Genomic DNA, 13,335 nt, shown 5'->3' with positions numbered 1-13,335 from the left:
AGCAGCTCTTAAGGCCTCCAGTGATAGAAACACATTTGCAGCTGGCTGCCAAGCCATACAGATGTGGAGAGAATGCTTAAAATCATCTCATAGAGACATGTTCAAGACCACCTGAGCCACCTTTGTGGCTCTTGTCCCTGGATTGTTAGAGCCACAGGCTCACACACCTGCCAGGAAGTGTGAACACCCCTCTAGGCCTTTGTAAAATGCATCTGTGTGTAACTTTTGATAGCTTTTACAAAACATGCAATTACTGTTCAGAGTGAATTTCCTTCAGCTGCTTTCTAGTCAAGGAAAGGAGGTGTAAACATTTCTCAGTGGGCCTGAATTCCAAATGCCGCTGGGATCCTGGGCTTTGGATCTTTTTATATTGTCTGTGCTTGTATTTCAGGCATGTTCAAGCTGAGAGGTTTAAGGTTCAAAGGATGTGTGGTCTGGAAAAATCACAGGTTCGTGTTGAAAATTCGCCCTTGTAATAAAGTTGCGAATAGTGATTTGAAGTCACCAAATCATTCCGTTTTGATGAACAAACATGGGATGTGTTTTTAGTTTCATAGTTAGCAATGTCACTTGTCTTTTTTTAACGTATAAAAGTGATAAATAAGAAGATTTGGGGGAAACTGGAATGACATCTTGACTTGCAAACTGGTTCTTTCTTTCCCTGAAGCTCCACCCCAAGCCCGGGGGCCCGAGCCCGCGCATGCTCAGTAAGCTCTCTCCACTTGCTCCCCCTCCCCAGCAGGCCCGCTTGGCTTCTGAGAGGAGCACCTGGCGTCGGAGCGTGGCCGCAGCCTTTGGCCTCAGCTTTCTTTGTTGTCCGAGGCTCTGAGAAGTACCCAGGACAGTCTCCTGGAAGCAGGAGCTGGAGGGACTCCGAGGTTTTGTAGCTACAGAGATTTGGGGGTTGCCAATCAAATTCTTCGCACTCCGCCATGTCCGCCGCAGCCATCTTCTTCAGGAGAGCGGACCAGGGACTATGGTGACTCCTTTGTTTTGGTTTATGGTTAATTCTCTACCAGCTTCCCTTAGCACTGGAATCATTTTTCTTTTCTTTTTTTTTTTTCCTCTCGCCTTCCCTTTTCTTATCCCCTCCCACCCCCACGCAGGATCTCACTAAGTCGCCCAGACCGGCTTCGAGCTTGTGCGCCTACTGCCTCAGCCTCTCCAGTAGGGTGTACCCCATCACATCCGCCTCAGGACTGCAGAATTTTGGCACTGTGACTCCTTCTCTTTCATGAACCGTCTTTTCTCCTTCACCATCCAGGTCTGGCTTTTTGCTGTTCTTAAGTTCCGTGTCTCTGCCTTATGGAGGGATCTGCTTCCCGGCAGCACAAGAGTTTTTGTAATCTTTGGCCCAGAGGGTGTGCACTTCTCACAGAGGTCATAGTGGTCATACCCTGCCAGGTTCTCTCAGTAACATTTTCACACGTCTTATTAGAGATGGTAAAGAATAATAAACGTGCCAACTGCACAAGCAATAGATGGCGGAAACAAAAATGTACTAGTAGAACCCAGTTTAGAAAATTCTAATTTAGACATGGAATTCCTTTTCTTTGTTCCTGCGTTTCTTTTTTCCAAAATGTCTACTAAGTTACTTTTGTGTGCAGATATGTCAGGAAACAGACTGCATTTCACCTCCTCCTTGAATCCATCTAATTAGCCCAGTAGTAACTTTTTGGCTCACTCGCTGCAGTGTTTTTAGATTTGAGGTTCACTGGCATCTAACCTCACACCCCCAGCAGTTCACTGTGGAATATGATGAATCCAGTTTCCAGTGAGGTCCTCCACATGGGCAGGATGCCTCTGCTGAGGTTTTCAGAGTAAGATTAGGCTCTCAATACTTAGCTATGGTGTCCCTGGGACTTTGCTATGTCCTCAGTTTTGGTAAGATGATCATAAAATTCTTACGTTTGTGCCCCATAGGTTCAGTGCATACCTGAATAAACTTTGCTCTCCTTCATATTGTAAACTGTCCTTATGGTTCCCCGGGGCCTACTTTAGGACAATTAAGAAGAAACATAGCTTCCCTCCTCATTCCTTTAAGGTTTTTACTGGAATAGAACTTCTTGTGGCTAGTGGCCACAAGCTGCAACACTGGTACTGTACATGTATTTTAAAAGATGGCTGAGGAAAGTCTAGGAACAATGTCAGAATGCCCACTGCTGCTCATTAGGACATACAGACACATCATTTGTAAACTGTACTATAAAGGTCATTTAAAAGCCACCTCCCAGAATGTGAAATACTGGGCTTGATGGCGTCAAAGTTTGGTGCTTCTCTTCCTGTGGATCCCTGTCTTCCCCCACCCCTTTTTCCTCCATCAAGGGTGGTCAACAAAGCCTTTATTTTTTTACTATAATTGGCAAATTGGATTAATAATTAACTTGAGACAGCGTTGGGAAATTAAGGAATGACCATTAGGAAACAGAAAAATTTGTCTTCAGCAGCCCAGTGCGCTGTCCACATGTCCCTTGCTTCAAATATCTTTTTACTCTAGAATTAACCTTCTGCACGATTGCTTTAAAAACTCTGTATCTTGTCGTCACTGTTTTTGTTCTCTCCCTTTCAATATGATCTTTTATTTTACTGTGAAAATTATTTATTCTCAAGATCTACCTTTAAGTTTCCATATTTTCTGTGGAGTTACTGGACCAAAAAAATCTGACGACAGAAATGCTCTTATTGGGTATTATTGAGTATATTTTATACTTACGCACCAAACTTCATGCTAAGCACCATCTCAGTTAATTCTCATAGCAACTCCTATAACCATTTATTCAATCCACTCCTAGGGAAGAAGTTGAGAGATACTCAAGAGTTGTAGCTTGAGCATTTAGGTCAGTGGTAGTGAACCTATGGCACACTTGCCACAGTGGGCTGTTCGTATCATTGAAAGCTCTAAAAGGTTCACCATCACTGATTCAGGTTATATCATAATTTAGAAAGGAATGCGTGGGGAAAGAGTGGGGCTGTGTGCTCATTGATTGATTTGTTTTGATGTGAACTGGGTTGAAGGACATCCTGAGTTCTTGGGCTCCCCAGATTTAAAGATACCAAGTTAGATATAGAAGCCTAACCTTCAGAAGATATAGAAGCCTAACCTAGTCAGAGCTGGACATACAAATTTGGGAGTTACTAACACTTTGGCTTATTGTTGGTATTTAAAGTCTTGGGTCTGAATGAGATATCCTAGCAACAATGGAGAAAAAAAGAGAACAAGAAAGTTTAGCCTGAATTCTAAGTCACTCCAAAATTTAAAGGTTAAGTACAGAGAAAGGATCCAGCAGAGGAAATTAAAAGGGAGTGGCCAAGAAAGTAGGTAGAAAATTAGGAAAGAATGAAGTCACAGAAAGCCAAGAGATGTAAATGTTTCAAGAAGGAAAAAGTGTTCTCCTGTGTCAGGTTGGATAAGATGACATAGAAGCCGGGAGACTGAGACATGATTAGAGAAATGAGAAGTGAGGAGGTAGAAATAGCCAGAAAGTCAAAGCTTGGAGAAAGTAAGCTGCTCCAAGTTTGAATCCAAGTCAAGATTTGAACCCAGGGCATCTGACTTCAAAGCCACATTCACAGACTACCTCTCTGTCAGAGAGAGGTTGAAAGTGATACCTAGTCAACTCCACCCTTCTATAGATAATGAAGGCTCAATGGCATCATAAAGCCAATGAGCTGTGAAAATGTTCTGATCCAGCGAAGGGTTTGAAACCCTGAGCATATATGCACTGTGGGGCAAAGAGTGTGCCAGGAAGGGTAGTATCATAGGAAACATTTTGAGAAACTCTCTGCCAAGTTACACAGTTTAATTATTTAATTATGGGTAGGCCTTAATAAACGTAATATTATATAATACATTCCCCCATTTGATTTCCACAGCAACCCAATGAGTTGGAAGTAGTTCCAACATGTCACGACACATCTTGATGAAGAAGAGATAAAAAGATTTTTAGTATTTTTCCATATTTTAAAATATTTAAAATATTTCACATTTTAGTAATTTTCAATTAGCCATAAGCTGTTTTGCTCTCTGTCTGCCTATGTACAAGTGATTGAAGTCCCAATAGTATTATGCCATGTGTTCATCTACCCATCCATCCACCCACCCAAGCATGAAGCCCTCCACTCATCCATCCATCCATCCATGAAAATTGCACTGCACACAAGGCTTTGGGTTTGCCTCTGGGGTCTCATAATCAAAACCTAGTTCTTATCTTTAGCAAACTGATGTTTGTTGAGATGAAAAAGTCTTAAAACTCTTTAAGAACACCATTTGTATTATATTATTGCTTACACCAAGGTCAGTTTGTATGGAACTTCCCTTGTCAAAAGAAGTTTTATAAGACCCAAAGGAGGATTTGGGCATTCTCTCAGAGTGACATAAAATGGTTTCATAGATACATTTCAGATTTGGTTAATGAATTTGAAATTACATAGGTAGGAACAGTAAAAAAAGAGTTGCAAGAGATGAAGGACAGATTTCTTCATCACAGTGGAGAGACATGAGTAAGGGTGTGGAGATGTGAAACAATATTGTGTGCTTGTGCTGTTGCAGTTAGCTTAGCATGATTCAGCACACTCTGGAGACGGTGTAATAAGATTAGGTAGATATTAGTAATTTTTTAAAAGATTCTTTGATGAGCCTTTATTCTTTTAACAAAGACATGGATGACATATTCATCCACTGAGTATATGGATGAATCATTTCTTCTTCTGTCATTCACAAAGATAAAAGAGAGAAGAGAGGTCCCAGATAGGGTCTAGGGAAGTCCCTAAAGTGGAGGTGGGGAACCTAGGCTCATCCATCCACTGACTTCCATCACAGAAAAAGAATTTGAGGCATAAAGTGAGAGGTGAAAAGAGGTACAATAAGGCAAAATTTAAAGTACAAACTCAAAGGAAATAGAATATAGGCTGCCGAGAGAGAGAGGCTCACTATAGTGTGGGGCTGGGGATATTTATGCATTTGGGGGAGTAGAAATCTATGGAATTTGTGAAATGTATAGAAAGTCCCATTTTGGTCTTTGTTTGCAGGATAGAGGATGGCCCACTCACAGAAAGGTAATGTCCCATTTTACAGGACAAAGGCAGGGTCGTGTGTGTGTGTGTGTGTGTGATATCATATATATACGCAAACGCACATGTATATTATTTTTTAAAGATGGGTGACCTAAGATGTTTTCCTAAAGACATCCTTTGAACTCTTGAGTCTGTTCCTTTATGTTAATGTAATAGCTAATTCTTGTATGCAAAAATTATTCCATTGAAACTTCAGGTAAACTCAATGAGAGTCAAACTATTACTCCCATTTTACATATGTGGAAATCAAGGTGTTGAGATTTTATTGTTTTATTTTATTTTAATTTTTTTTGGTACTGGGGATCGAAGTAAGGACCTTGCACTTGTGAGGCAGACGACGGAACCACTGAGCTAAATCTCTGGTCCAGGTGTTGAGATTTTAAGTAATTTAACCTTAGATCACAAAGCTGGTGTTTAAGTTGGGATTTGAACCTGCACAAACTAGATCCAGAGCCTTCTCAAGGATCATGTTGGGTCTGTTATGCAATTCTATAAGGTGTGAGCTTTTAAATGTTGGAAATGGAGATCATTTGAAACTTCACATACCATCACTTCCAAAGAATCATGATATTCTTTGGATAGAATTCAGGCACTCTCTGGATAGAATTCAGGGTATCTGTGAGCTTGGATGGAAAGATTTTACATCTTTATTTATACAAATGTCTATGCTTTCCTTAAATTAACCACTCTTTCCTTAAATTATAAATTTAGGTAGCAAATGTCAGTAGTATTCACAGTACCTGTGACTGAGTTATTTTCACATTGCATCAAATTTGTTTCAGGTATCTTGAAATAGCAGTTAGACTCATTGCTACTCAAAATTGTAACAGCTACTAGACCTACTGCTAGATCTTATTATTGAATGGATTAATGGAAGCATATATATCATTATATCACAAATTTGACTTTTAGATCTTGATAAGCATCTTTCATTATAATTGGTTTCTTTTGTAATTCTCAACATGTAAAATAATTATTAGGAGAAGGCCTATAGGCCTTTCCAGACTGCCAAAAGAATCAGAAGACATAATTAAAAACAGATATAGTCCAAATTCCTATGTGATAGACAAAACCCTTGGTTCTATTCCCCAGATACAACTGTGTAAAATTAATATTTCCAGTGATTGGGAACTCCCTATCTAATAAACAAATAATTTTTTGTTCCATTAAAAGCTCCTGGTTTAAAGAGAAATTCTTTCTGACATTGGGAATTATTGCCACATATGTAAACTTTCTTCCCCCTCCCTCCTTTTAGACTTGCCCTTCCCTCTTGAGCTACATTCCTTTAAAAAAATGTGAATAATTTCTGTCTGGTTTCTGTGAAATCTGTTTTCCTGAAGACCAGGGTGTCTTTCTGAATTTTCCTAGACTTTCCACTCCTTAGTCTTACAAATCTCCAAAATACAGGGGTAACCCTCTCAGAAGTTTCCTGTCCCTAACACTTTACCATGTAGTTTTCCCCTGCATAATTAAATTGAGTTGCAGTTCCCCTTATTGCTTCCTCAGCCATCTGAGAGATGAAACTATTAGCAAAGCAAGTCAAGAATTTACCGGATATATGAAACTTTAGCAGAATGAAACTTTCAGCAGCCATTCAGATAAAGCCCAGCCGTACTCCTTCCTCTACCACTTCTGGGTCCTGTTTCTGTGCCAGTGTTCTTAGCTGTGTTCAGAAGATTCCGTGTATCTGTCCTGTCTGATCATTTAGTATAAAGCTTACTTCCCTGGCAATATCAATTGTTTCTTTTGCCTTTTATCACCAGTGGTCACTGTATTTCTACACTTTGCTTCAGGAATTTTCATACAGGTGTGTGCCTTCCTGACAAGTCAGATCTATTTCTTTTGAAAAAGTTTATCTTCTCACTGCCATCTTCCAGTTGGCAACCATTTCCCTCTCATCAGGTCACAGCGATTTTTGTTTTCCTTGGCTGACACTGTGAATTTGCAGCAAAGAAGGAATTTTCAATTCCTGGGGACTATCTGTGCTGCTTAGGGTGTAGCTGTAGAGTAAGAAAGGACAACTATGGCACTACTCAAAGGAAACTTGGCAACAGAAACCCACTTCCCATCACCTTCCCACAGCTGTGAATGCCATTGTCAGGCCATTTATATTGAACTTTTAAAAAGAGTTTCAAGACAAAAACTGTAGTGGGAGTTGGTACAGGCAGTACTGTTTTTACACTTCTCATTTGTTCTTTGGTATCAGAGGTATAAGTTCACGTAAAAAAAATGTTAAGAACCAGTTTTACTCCAAATGCTAAAAGAACAGCACTTTTAGTTATTTTTTGACTACAGAGGACTAGAATATTATATAAAAGGGATTCATTAAGACTTCTGCTTTCTTTTTCCCAGATGTGATATTTCCATTTTTAAGTCTTGGATCAAATCTTTCAGGAAAAAGGAAGGGGAAAAAAGGATGAAAAAGCAAAATACCCAGTTCTGGAGTCCTAATGTTAAGCATATACTATACTTTTTTTCATAATACTAATAGCATTTCAAGGTATTTTTGAAGTTATGTGTACAGAGAACAAATCCATTCCTCTTTGACTTGTGCATTTAAAAAAAGAGATTGGGATAAAACAGTATGACGTTTAGATGTTAGCAGCTCAAAGCAATAAGGATTTTTATGGCTGAAAATGCCCAAATGGCTGGGGAGTTTGAGCATGGGAGATAAGGTGCTGTGACTACTGGAGTTTTTCTTTTGGCCTGAAACTGGGAATGGAACCCCAGGGACTTCACACTAAGCTATATTCCTAGCCCTTTAAAAAATTATTTTTTGAAAAAAATTCTGAGACAGGATATTGCTAAGTTGATACATTATCCAAGTTGGGGTTGAACTTGCAATCTTCCTGGATTTTATGATAACCAGTTTGAAAGCTAATAGGAAGCAGAAGTCCAGTAATGGTTATAGACTGAATGTTGAACGTGAAAGATAGCAATATTTAAAGGGCTAGGGATTTTCGATATCTTCCTGTCCAACTTGAGCATTCGGAGGGTGAGAAATGGTAGGCCAGAGAAGTTACTGAGTGAGGCAGGGCACAGGCTGCTACTGTCAGGCTTCTTCTCAGTGTGCTGTCTTGAGGGATTTACTTCTAGAACGGAGTTTAGTGAAGTTGTAGATGAGAGAATCCAGAGATAAAGGGAGAACGTAGGTAGGGGAAGCAAGGGGAATACAGGCTGCTTTCAGTTTTGAGAAATTTAGAAGAGACAAGTATGGTAGTTAGCTGAAAGAGGTCTTTGGTTTTATTTTTTGGGGGAAGGAAGATATTTGAACACATTGATTGGGTGGATGTAGGAGCAGGTTGTGAGGGAAGCTAAAGATGAGGGGTGAGAGAACTGTTGGTGTGGCCTCTGGTGGTACAGGAGGCCAGGATCAAAGGGAGAGATGGCCTTTGAACCACAGGTACATCTCATCTCCTGAAAGATGAGAAAAGCATAAGGATTGTGAATGTGTAGATCAGTTTATATTGGAAGGGCAGTTGGAAGAATTTGTCAGATTACTTCTATTTTATAAATCAGCAATGAGACAATTTTTTCAGTTGAAAATGGGAGAATCCTCACAAACATCAACCCCTATAATCAAAACAAAAAGAACTGATTTGAGGTGAAGAGGCCATAACTAACGACATATAAAGAATTTGTACAGGTCACTGAGAAAGCATCTGAGGCTGGGAAGTTCACAGTTATAGTGGCTTGAATCTGATGGGTTTTTCCTCCATTGGTGCTTATTTATAGGAGAATAAAATTCAAATTATTGATCCAGTATTTTCTTGAGAAATCAAGAAAATCACATTAAAGAGTAGCAGTGCTAGAAGTATTAGGGAACTTAAGTATTACATACAGTAGAATGCACGTATTTAAACACCATTTTAGTTTGATGAGGTTTTGTGGTTTTTATTTTATTTGCTTCCAGTTTTGGGGATTGAACCCACAACCTTTGCATTGTGCTAGATCCACAGCCTTTTTTACATTTTGAGAGATGGTCTTGCTAAGTCACTGAGTTGCTCAGGCTGGGCTCCAACTTGTGATCCTCCTGCCTTAGTCTCCCAGGGTGCTGAGATTACAGGCACGTGCTACCTCTGGTTATAGTTTGATGAGTTTTAGCAAATGTTTAACACTCATGAAACCTTTTCCACAGTTGAGGTATGAGACAAATCTATTACTAGAAAAAATTTTAAAAATCATTTTTTATTACTGATAGCATTCTTTACTCCTCAACATAGATAAGTTCTGTGTGATATCATTTTCCTTCCACTTAGAGAACAACCGTTAGTGTTTCATGTAGAGCAAGTCTATTGATGACAAATTCTCTCAAGTTTTGCTTTTCTGAAAATGTTTTGGCTTCATTTTTTGAAAAATATTTTTAGTGAGAGTAGAATTCTGGGAAGGAAGTCTTTGTTATTGTTGTTGTTTTCCCTTCAGTGCTTTAAAGATATTTTTTCATTGTCTTCTGTCTTGCAGAGTTTTGCCAAGAAATCCATGGTCAAGCTTATCTTTATTCATTTATTCAGACTCCTTTTCGGTCAGAAAACACAAGTAGTGAGTCTTAGTCTTTATCTGCTTTAAAGACTTGCTCTCTATTCCTAGATTTCAGCAATTTGATTTTGATGTGCCGTGGTATATTTTCTTGGGTATATAATGCCCAGGGCTTTTTGAACTTCCCAACTCTGTAGGTTCATAGTGGAAAAAACGTAGGCCTTTTTTCTTCCAGTATTTTTCTGCCTACCACTCCTAGATGTACATTTCCTCTGAGACTTCAGGTGCATAAAGCAAATCAGATCCCCCAAGTCATTGAAGCTTTGTTCATTTATTTTTTGCAGAGTTTTTACGCTTTCATTAAAAAAAAATTCTGTCGATGTATTCTCATGCTTCTTGATTTCTTTTTTTTGTAGTCTTTAATCTGCTGTTGCATTTTATCTGCAAAATTTTCATTTCATATATTATATTTTTCATATTTATATTTGATTCTGTTGCCAGATTGGGGTCTTGTCCAGGCTCCTTCCCCCCCACCCCCATTAAGTTTATTGGTACATTTACATTTAAATTTACAGTTTCATTTATCATTGGGACCTTGTACCTTTACATGATAGGTGTTAGTTCTTATTTTTTCCCCATTCCCCTGCTCTCCCTTTACCCCCTTCACGCTTCCCTATTTACAAAAATTGTTTCCATTTTTTCCTTTTGTCCAGGCTCTTGATGTCTCATATAATTAACTGAGCAGGACACACAAGAGCTGCAGCATGGTCATTGATTTATTTAAAAGAGAAAAAACAAGATACACCCCAGAGTGGGAGGGGCTAGTGAGAAGAGCTCATAGTCTGAGGGGCTTGATGTTGTGAGTGTAGGCCTCAGAGTTTGAGGTGGGATCGCAGGTTTGGTCTGAGGTCTGACTTGTGCCAATGAGTGGCTTGACTCAGCCACCTTCCTTCCCCATGAGCAGTAGTTTTTGACCTTTTATGTTCCTTACACGATTGTCATGGCATCCAAAGCAAACAGAATAGATCAAATATACATAGTTGGCAACTTCATAGTTAGGGTTGGGGTTAGCCAAGGGTTGCAGAAGACTGCACACCCAGAGACTGACTTGTATAAGCTAACAGGTTACTTTTTTCTATTTCTATTGTGTCTAGATCTGAGCATCCTGGTCCTGGGCTAATTTTTAACCCAGGAGGTTGATCTAGTCTGAGAAAGCAGATCTAAAGTGGGTCCTACCTTTATCCAAAGCGGTTTCCTTGGTTGCCTTATGTCTCAGATCTATCCCAGAAAGCAGGCTTTAAGGTGGGTGGACCCTCCCTTCTTTCTCCAGCCTTTTCTGAGTACCAGTTCTTTTCCATATTTATGTTTTCTTTTGAATAACTTTTTAGATGATGTTTTTGGGAAATTCATGTTGGCTAGTTGTGGGAATGTTTGCACTGAGTAATTTTTGCTGGTTATGGATCATATTTTTCTGTTTCTTTAGATGGCTAAAACTTTTCTATTGGGTGATGGATATTTTTAATTTTATATTGTTGGGTTTTTTTGGATTTTATTTCTTCCTTTAAAAACTGTTGGAATTTGTTCTGTGAGGCAATTAGGTTTCTTACTGATCAATTTGGTCTCTTGGAAATTAAATCTTCTCTACATTGTATAAGAGTTGCCCATTCTCCAGGGTGAGCAGACATCTAATACCTAGAGGTCAAGTTGATGAGTTACTTGGTAAGTGTTTAACTTTTTGATGAATTGCCAAGAGACTATGCTATTTTACATTCCTGTCAGCAATATATGAGAGTTCCAGTTTCTCCACATTCTTACCAACACTTGTATTGTCTGTCTTTCTGGTCATAGATATCCTAGTGTGTATGAAGTGGTATCTGAGTTTTTTATTTGCATTTCACTAGTGACTAGTTTCACTTTTTGGGTCACCTGTATATCTTCTTTGAAGAAATTTCCCATTGAAATCTTTTGTTTCTTTAACTGGGTTGTCTTTTATTTTGCAAAACAGACAAAACAAGTATTTGAAAATAAAGTAATATAACCATTGTAACTTTGTGAGAGTATTTAAGATACAGACCTTTAGAAGCATGCATAGCCATATAGCTTGATCAAAATGCTTTGAAAATATCTCAGATCATATGTAAATATGAATTCAGAACAAATCAAAGTCCAGAATTTAGGAGCTAAAAGGATAAAACTCTTAGGAGAAAACATAGACATAAATCTGCATCACCTTGAATTAGACTGGGTTCTTAAGTATTATTGATATAGGGGGAATAGATGTAACTTTTAAGTATACTCACCCAGGTAATATTGATTAAATGGGGATCAAATGGGAAAACAAATTTTATACAAGGAATTTTTTTCCCATTAAGTTTATTGGTACATGTAGAGCAAACAACACAGTTACATTTATCATTGGGATCTTGTACTTTCACATGATAAGTCATGGTTCTTGTTTTTTCCCACACCCCTGCCCTCCCTTCACCAGTTTCACCCTTTCCTATTTACAAAGATTTTGTTTCCATTTTTTTCCTTGTTTCACGTTTTCTCTTTTCCCTTATTTCCTTTCCCCTTGCCTTTCCACTTCCCCTTTAGCCATTCTGTCCCTATTTCACGGTATTAGCTATACCATTTGAATCTTATTTACACTTTTAGTTTTTTGTACCAGAGAAACTATTCGGTATTTACTTAAGTGTGACCTATTTATTTCACTTAAAAGTATAGCCTCATTGTGCATCCAGTTAGCCATAAATGTCTCTAGTTTCTCACTCTTTATGGCTGAGTATACAAGGAATATTTAATTTAGAATATCAATCACTACTCTCTTTAGGGGAATAGTACCTCTTTTTTTTTAAATAATGCTAACCAGTAAATGTGTCGTAATTGTTTTTTATGTTGGCTCTTTGCTGTGTTGGCTCCTGGAGGGTTGGCACCTTGAGGCCTGGGGACTTAAAGAGGTGGCGCCGAAAGGGTGGTCTTGTCTATCTGTCTCTAAAATATATAGTTAAATTATCTATCTACAGTGTTATGATAAAGTCACAAGGAATGAAAGAAAAAGGATGAATAAAACTTCATCAAAGTAAAAAACTCCTGTGCTTCAGAAGACACCAAGAAGACGAAAGATAATCTAGAAAATGGAGAAAATATTTACAAACCACTATCAACAACTCTGCTGTAGAAGACAGTTACACATATTTATTTTTCTGGCTATAAAAGGTATATGAATACATAAAAGACCAATAAAGTGAAAATCCCGAACTTTCTTTCGTAAATATTTGGAATGAACCAGAATCATGTTAGATTTTTAAAAAATGAATTATTTAAAATTTGCTGTTTTATCTTCCTACATCAAAATGACTTGTAGAAATATCCTCTTTTTGCAATAAGATTTTCTTTGAATGGTTTTTAGGAAGATCATTTTAAATCATTATTGTATTTCATCAAGTGCATGGGCAACCCATTCTCTATTAACTGTTTTCTTTTTGTTTTAATACGCTATCCTTTAAGTAAATTCCAAATTGATTTATCTGTACAAGTATGAGTTAATATTTAAGTTAACTCTAGATCATTTTATTGGCTAGAGCTGCAAAAGTGATTTTTTTCTCTCTTGTGGCCATTTTGTAATGCTTCTTATACCCAGAGGATATTCAGTTGTATTAAAAGAGCCATTTATAAAAATTTGTTACTTCTCTAAATGTGAATTTCTATCTAGTTTCATTTAAGTCATTTATATTTTTTACTTTCTAAAGTAAGTGAACCAATTGGAAGAATTATATTAAAAATGAG

At 38.0% G+C, this 13,335-nt stretch overlaps 1 long non-coding RNA gene across 1 annotated transcript; it reads left to right on the top strand.

Moving 5' to 3' along the window:
• Positions 1-742: 742 nt before the first annotated feature.
• On the top strand, positions 743-12,778 carry LOC117286958. Its single transcript, XR_004518149.1, has 3 exons — positions 743-979; positions 1,107-1,264; positions 12,573-12,778. It is a non-coding gene; the product is annotated as an uncharacterized LOC117286958 (long non-coding RNA).
• The last annotated feature ends 557 nt before the right edge of the window (positions 12,779-13,335 follow it).

The sequence above is a fragment of the Fukomys damarensis genome, unplaced genomic scaffold (assembly GCF_012274545.1).
Source record: "Fukomys damarensis isolate Sample0158 unplaced genomic scaffold, DMR_v1.0_HiC HiC_scaffold_19, whole genome shotgun sequence".
Classification (NCBI taxonomy): domain Eukaryota; kingdom Metazoa; phylum Chordata; class Mammalia; order Rodentia; family Bathyergidae; genus Fukomys; species Fukomys damarensis.
Note: the sequence above shows the minus strand (reverse complement) of the source record. Positions and strands in the feature narration are given on the sequence as shown.